This window comes from Somniosus microcephalus, unplaced genomic scaffold (genome assembly GCF_052327205.1).
Source record: "Somniosus microcephalus isolate GS21.2 unplaced genomic scaffold, FLI_Smic_1.0 unresolved_chr6, whole genome shotgun sequence".
Taxonomy (NCBI): Eukaryota; Metazoa; Chordata; class Chondrichthyes; order Squaliformes; family Somniosidae; genus Somniosus; species Somniosus microcephalus.
Window position 1 is genome coordinate 13,080,608 of NW_028225184.1, and position 7,582 is coordinate 13,088,189.

Here is a 7,582-nt window from a genome sequence, read left to right on the forward strand (position 1 = left end):
GTCCCATCAAACACTCCCAGGGCAGGTACAGCACGGGTTAGATACAGAGTAAAGCTCCCTCTGCACTGTCCCATCAAACACTCCCAGGGCAGGTACAGCACGGGTTAGATACAGAGTAAAGCTCCCTCTGCACTGTCCCATCAAACACTCCCAGGGCAGGTACAGCACGGGGTTAGATACAGAGTAAATCTCCCTCTACACTGTCCCATCAAACACTCCCAGGGCAGGTACAGCACGGGTTAGATACAGAGTAAATCTCCCTCTACACTGTCCCATCAAACACTCCCAGGGCAGGTACAGCATGGGGTCAGATACAGAGTAAAGCTCCATCTACAGTTTCCCATCAAACACTCCCAGGGCAGGTACAGCATGGGGTTAGATACAGAGTAAAGCTCCCTCTACACTGTCCCATCAAACACTCCCAGGGCAGGTACAGCATGGGTTAGATACAGAGTAAAGCTCCCTCTACACTGTCCCATCAAACACTCCCAGGACAGGTACAGCACAGGGTTAGATACAGAGTAAAGCTCCCTCTGCACTGTCCCATCAAACACTCCCAGGGCAGGTACAGCACGGGGTTAGATACAGAGTAAAGCTCCCTCTACACTGTCCCCATCAAACACTCCCAGGGCAGGTACAGCACGGGGTTAGATACAGAGTAAAGCTCCCTCTGCACTGTCCCATCAAACACTCCCAGGGCAGGGACAGCATGGGATTAGATACAGAGTAAAGCTCCCTCTACACTGTCCCCATCAAACACTCCCAGGGCAGGTACAGCACGGGGTTAGATACAGAGTAAAGCTCTCTCTACACTGTCCCATCAAACACTCCCAGGGCAGGTACAGCACGAGTTAGATACAGAGTAAAGCGCCCTCTACACTGTCCCATCAAACACTCCCAGGGCAGGTACAGCGCGGGGTTAGATACAGAGTAAAGCTCCCTCTACACTGTCCCATCAAACACTCCCAGGGCAGGTGCAGCACGGGTTAGATACATAGTAATGCTCCCTCTACACTGTCCAATCAAACACTCCCAGGGCAGGTACAGCACGGGGTTAGATACAGAGTAAAGCTCCCTCGACACTGTTCCATCAAACACTCCCAGGGCAGGTACAGCACGGGTTAGATACAGAGTAAAGCTCCCTCTACATTGTCCCATCAAACACTCCCAGGGCAGGTCCAGCACGGGGTTAGATACAGAGTAAAGCTCCCTCTATACTGTCCCATCAAACACTCCCAGGGCAGATGCAGCACGGGTTAGATAAAGAGTAAAGCTCCCTCTACACTGTCCCATCAAACACTCCCAGGGCAGGTACAGCACAGGGTTAGAGACAGAGTAAAGCTCCCTCTACACTGTCCCATCAAACACTCCCAGGGCAGGTACAGCACGGGTTAGATACAGAGTAATACTCCCTCTGCACTGTCTCATCAAACACTCCCAGGGCATGGACAGCACGGGTTAGATACAGAGTAAAGCTCCCTCTACACTGTCTCATCAAACACTCCCAGGGCAGGTACAGCACGGGGTTAGATACAGAGTAAAGCTTCCTCTACACTGTCCCATCAAATACTCCCAGGGCAGGAACAGCATGGGGTTAGATACAGAGTAAAGGTCCCTCTACACTGTCCCATCAAACACTCCCAGGGCAGGTACAGCATGGGTTAGATAGAGAGTAAAGCTCCCTCTACAGTGTCCCATCAAACACTCCCAGGGGAGGTACAGCACGGGGTTAGATACAGAGTAAAGCTCCCTCTACACTGTCCCATCAAACACTCCCAGGGCAGGTACAGCACGGGTTAGATACAGAGTAAAGCTCCCTCTACACTGTCCCCATCAAACACTCCCAGGGCAGGTACAGCACGGGTTAGATACAGAGTAAAGCTCCCTCTACACTGTCCCATCAAACACTCCCAGGGCAGGTACAGCATGGGTTAGATACAGAGTAAAGCTTCCTCGACACTGTCCTATCAAACACTCCCAGGGCAGGTACAGCACGGGTCAGATACAGAGTAAAGCTCCCTCTAAACTGTCCCATCAAACACTCGCAGGGCAGGTACAGCATGGGTTAGATACAGAGTAAAGCTCCCTCGACACTGTCCCATCAAACACTCCCAGGGCAGGTACAGCACGGGTTAGATACAGAGTGAAGCTCCCTCTACACTGTCCCATCAAACACTCCCAGGGCAGGTACAGCATGGGGTTAGATACAGAGTAAAGCTCCCTCTACACTGTCCCATCAAACACTCCCAGGGCAGGTACAGCATGGGGTTAGATACAGAGTAAAGCTCCCTCTACACTGTCCCATCAAACACTCCCAGGACAGGTACAGCACGGGTTAGATACAGAGTAAAGCTCCCTCTACACTGTCCCATCAAACACTCCCAGGGCAAGTACAGCACGGGTTAGATACAGAGTAAAGCTCCCTCTACACTGTCCCATCAAACACGCCCAGGGCAGGTACATCACGGGGTTAGATACAGAGTAAAGCGCCCTCTACACTGTCCCATCAAACACTCCCAGGGCAGGGACAGCACAGGGTTAGATACAGAGTAAAGCTCCCTCTACACTGTCCCATCAAACACTCCCAGGGCAGGTACAGCATGGGGTTAGATACAGAGTAAAGCTCCCTCTACACAGTCCCATCAAAAACTCCCAGGGCAGGTACAGCATGGGGTTAGATACAGAGGAAAGCTCCCTCAACACTGTCCCATTATACACTCCCAGGGCAGGTACAGCACAGGTTAGATACAGAGTAAAGCTCCCTCTACACTGTCCCATCAAACACTCCCAGGGCAGGTACAGCACGGGGTTAGATACAGAGTAAAGCTCCCACTACACTGTCCCATCAAACACTCCCAGGGCAGGTACAGCACGGGGTTAGATACAGAGTAAAGCTCCCTCTACACTCCCCCATCAAACACTCCCAGGAAAGGTACAGCACGGGGTTAGATACAGAGTAAAGCTCCCTCTACACTGTCCCATCAAACACTCTCAGGGCAGGTACAGCACGAGTTAGATACAGAGTAAATCTCCCTCTACACTGTCCCATCAAACACTCCCAGGGCAGGTACAGCACGGGTTAGATACAGAGTAAACCTCCCTCTACACTGTCCCATCAAACACTCACAGGGCAGGTACAGCACGGGGTTAGATACAGAGTAAAGCTCACTCCCAGGGCAGGTACAGAACGGGGTTAGATACAGAGTAAAGCTCCCTCTACACTGTCCCATCATCAATCCCAGGACAGGTACAGCACGGGGTTAGATACAGAGTAAAGCTCCCTCTACACTGTCCCATCAAACACTCCCAGGTCAGGTACAGCACGGGTTAGATAAAGAGTAAAGCTCCCTCTACACTGTCCCATCAAACACACCCAGGGCAGGTACAGCACGGGGTTAGATACAGAGTAAAGCTCCCTCTACACTGTCCCATCAAACACTCCCAGGGCAGGTACAGCACGGGGTTAGATACAGAGTAAAGCTCACTCCCAGGGCAGGTACAGAACGGGGTTAGATACAGAGTAAAGCTCCCTCTACACTGTCCCATCAGCAATCCCAGGACAGGTACAGCACGGGGTTAGATACAGAGTAAAGCTCCCTCTACACTGTCCCATCAAACACTCCCAGGGCAGGTACAGCACGGGTTAGATACACAGTAAAGCTCCCTCTACACTGTCCCATCAAACACACCCAGGGCAGGTACAGCACGGGGTTAGATACAGAGTAAAGCTCCCTCTACACTGTCCCATCAAACACTCCCAGGGCAGATACAGCACGGGGTTAGATACAGAGTAAAGCTCCCTCTACACTGTCCCATCAAACACTCCCAGGGCAGGTACAGCACGGGGTTAGATACAGAGTAAAGCTCCCTCTACACTGTCCCATCAAACACTCCCAGGACAGGTACAGCACGGGGTTAGATACAGAGTAAAGCCCCCTCTACACTGTCCCATCAAACACTCCCAGGGCAGGTACAGCACGGGTTAGATACAGAGTAAAGCTCTCTCTACACTGTCCCATCAAACACTCCCAGGGCAGGTACAGCACGGGTTAGATACAGAGTAAAGCTCCCTCTGCACTGTCCCATCAAACACTCCCAGGGCAGGTACAGCGCGGGTTAGATACAGAGTAAAGCTCCCTCTGCACTGTCCCATCAAACACTCTCAGGGCAGGTACAGCACGAGTTAGATACAGAGTAAAGCTCCCTCTACACTGTCCCATCAAACACTCCCAGGGCAGGTACAGCACGGGTTAGATACAGAGTAAAGCTCCCTCTACACTGTCCCATCAAACACTCCCAGGGCAGGTACAGCACGGGTTAGATACAGAGTAAAGCTCCCTCTACACTGTCCCATCAAACACTCCCAGGGCAGGTACAGCACGGGGTTAGATACAGAGTAAAGCTCACTCCCAGGGCAGGTACAGAACGGGGTTAGATACAGAGTAAAGCTCCCTCTACACTGTCCCATCAGCAATCCCAGGACAGGTACAGCACGGGGTTAGATACAGAGTAAAGCTCCCTCTACACTGTCCCATCAAACACTCCCAGGGCAGGTACAGCACGGGTTAGATACAGAGTAAAGCTCCCTCTACACTGTCCCATCAAACACACCCAGGGCAGGTACAGCACGGGGTTAGATACAGAGTAAAGCTCCCTCTACACTGTCCCATCAAACACTCCCAGGGCAGATACAGCACGGGGTTAGATACAGAGTAAAGCTCCCTCTACACTGTCCCATCAAACACTCCCAGGGCAGGTACAGCACGGGGTTAGATACAGAGTAAAGCTCCCTCTACACTGTCCCATCAAACACTCCCAGGACAGGTACAGCACGGGGTTAGATACAGAGTAAAGCCCCCTCTACACTGTCCCATCAAACACTCCCAGGGCAGGTACAGCACGGGTTAGATACAGAGTAAAGCTCTCTCTACACTGTCCCATCAAACACTCCCAGGGCAGGTACAGCACGGGTTAGATACAGAGTAAAGCTCCCTCTGCACTGTCCCATCAAACACTCCCAGGGCAGGTACAGCGCGGGTTAGATACAGAATAAAGCTCCCTCTACACTGTCCCATCAAACACTCTCAGGGCAGGTACAGCACGAGTTAGATACAGAGTAAAGCTCCCTCTACACTGTCCCATCAAACATTCCCAGGGCAGGTACAGCACGGGTTAGATACAGAGTAAAGCTCCCTCTACACTGTCCCATCAAACACTCGCAGGGCAGGTACAGCACGGGGTTAGATGCGGAGTAAAGCTCCCTCTACACTGTCCCCATCAAACACTCCCAGGGCAGGTACAGCACGGGGTTCGATACAGAGTAAAGCTCCCTCTACACTGTCCCATCAAACACTCCCAGGGCAGGTCCAGCACGGGGTTAGATACAGAGTAAAGCTCCCTCTATACTGTCCCATCAAACACTCCCAGGGCAGATGCAGCACGGGTTAGATAAAGAGTAAAGCTCCCTCTACACTGTCCCATCAAACACTCCAGGGCAGGTACAGCACAGGGTTAGAGACAGAGTAAAGCTCCCTCTACACTGTCCCATCAAACACTCCCAGGGCAGGTACAGCACGGGTTAGATACAGAGTAATACTCCTCTACACTGTCTCATCAAACACTCCCAGGGCATGGACAGCACGGGTTATATACAGAGTAAAGCTCCCTCTACACTGTCTCATCAAACACTCCCAGGGCAGGTACAGCACGGGGTTAGATACAGAGTAAAGCTTCCTCTACACTGTCCATCAAATACTCCCAGGGCAGGAACAGCATGGGGTTAGATACAGAGTAAAGGTCCCTCTACACTGTCCCATCAAACACTCCCAGGGCAGGAACAGCATGGGTTAGATAGAGAGTAAAGCTCCCTCTACAGTGTCCCATCAAACACTCCCAGGGCAGGTACAGCACGGGTTAGATACAGAGTAAAGCTCCCTCTACACTGTCCCCATCAAACACTCCCAGGGCAGGTACAGCACGGGTTAGATACAGAGTAAAGCTCCCTCTACACTGTCCCCATCAAACACTCCCAGGGCAGGTACAGCACGGGTTAGATACAGAGTAAAGCTCCCTCTACACTGTCCCATCAAACACTCCCAGGGCAGGTACAGCATGGGTTAGATACAGAGTAAAGCTTCCTCGACACTGTCCTATCAAACACTCCCAGGGCAGGTACAGCACGGGTCAGATACAGAGTAAAGCTCCCTCTAAACTGTCCCATCAAACACTCGCAGGGCAGGTACAGCATGGGTTAGATACAGAGTAAAGCTCCCTCGACACTGTCCCATCAAACACTCCAAGGGCAGGAACAGCACGGGTTAGATACAGAGTGAAGCTCCCTCTACACTGTCCCATCAAACACTCCCAGGGCAGGTACAGCATGGGGTTAGATACAGAGTAAAGCTCCCTCTACACTGTCCCATCAAACACTCCCAGGGCAGGTACAGCACGGGTTAGACACAGAGTAAAGCTCTCTCTACACTGTCCCATGAAACACTCCCAGGGCAGGGACAGCACAGGGTTAGATACAGAGTAAAGCTCCCTCTACACTGTCCCATCAAACACTCCCAGGGCAGGTACAGCATGGGGTTAGATACAGAGTAAAGCTCCCTCTACACTGTCCCATCAAACACTCCCAGGGCAGGTACAGCACGGGTTAGATACAGAGTAAAGCTCCCTCTACACTGTCCCATCAAACACTCCCAGGGCAAGTACATCACGGGTTAGATACAGAGTAAAGCTCCCTCTACACTGTCCCATCAAACACGCCCAGGGCTGGTACATCACGGGGTTAGATACAGAGTAAAGCGCCCTCTACACTGTCCCATCAAACACTCCCAGGGCAGGGACAGCACAGGGTTAGATACAGAGTAAAGCTCCCTCTACACTGTCCCATCAAACACTCCCAGGGCAGGTACAGCATGGGGTTAGATACAGAGTAAAGCTCCCTCTACACAGTCCCATCAAAAACTCCCAGGGCAGGTACAGCATGGGGTTAGATACAGAGGAAAGCTCCCTCAACACTGTCCCATTAAACACTGCCAGGGCAGGTACAGCACAGCTTAGATACAGAGTAAAGCTCCCTCTACACTGTCCCATCAAACACTCCCAGGGCAGGTACAGCACGGGGTTAGATACAGAGTAAAGCTCCCGCTACACTGTCCCATCAAACACTCCCAGGGCAGGTACAGCACGGGGTTAGATACAGAGTAAAGCTCCCTCTACACTCTCCCATCAAACACTCCCAGGAAAGGTACAGCACGGGGTTAGATACAGAGTAAAGCTCCCTCTACACTGTCCCATCAAACACTCCCAGGGCAGGTACAGCACGGGGTTAGATACAGAGTAAAGCTCCCTCTACACTCTCCCATCAAACACTCTCAGGGCAGGTACAGCACGAGTTAGATACAGAGTAAATCTCCCTCTACACTGTCCCATCAAACACTCCCAGGGCAGGTACAGCACGGGTTAGATACAGAGTAAACCTCCCTCTACACTGTCCCATCAAACACTCCCAGGGCAGGCACAGCACGGGGTTAGATACAGAGTAAAGCTCACTCCCAGGGCAGGTACAGAACGGGGT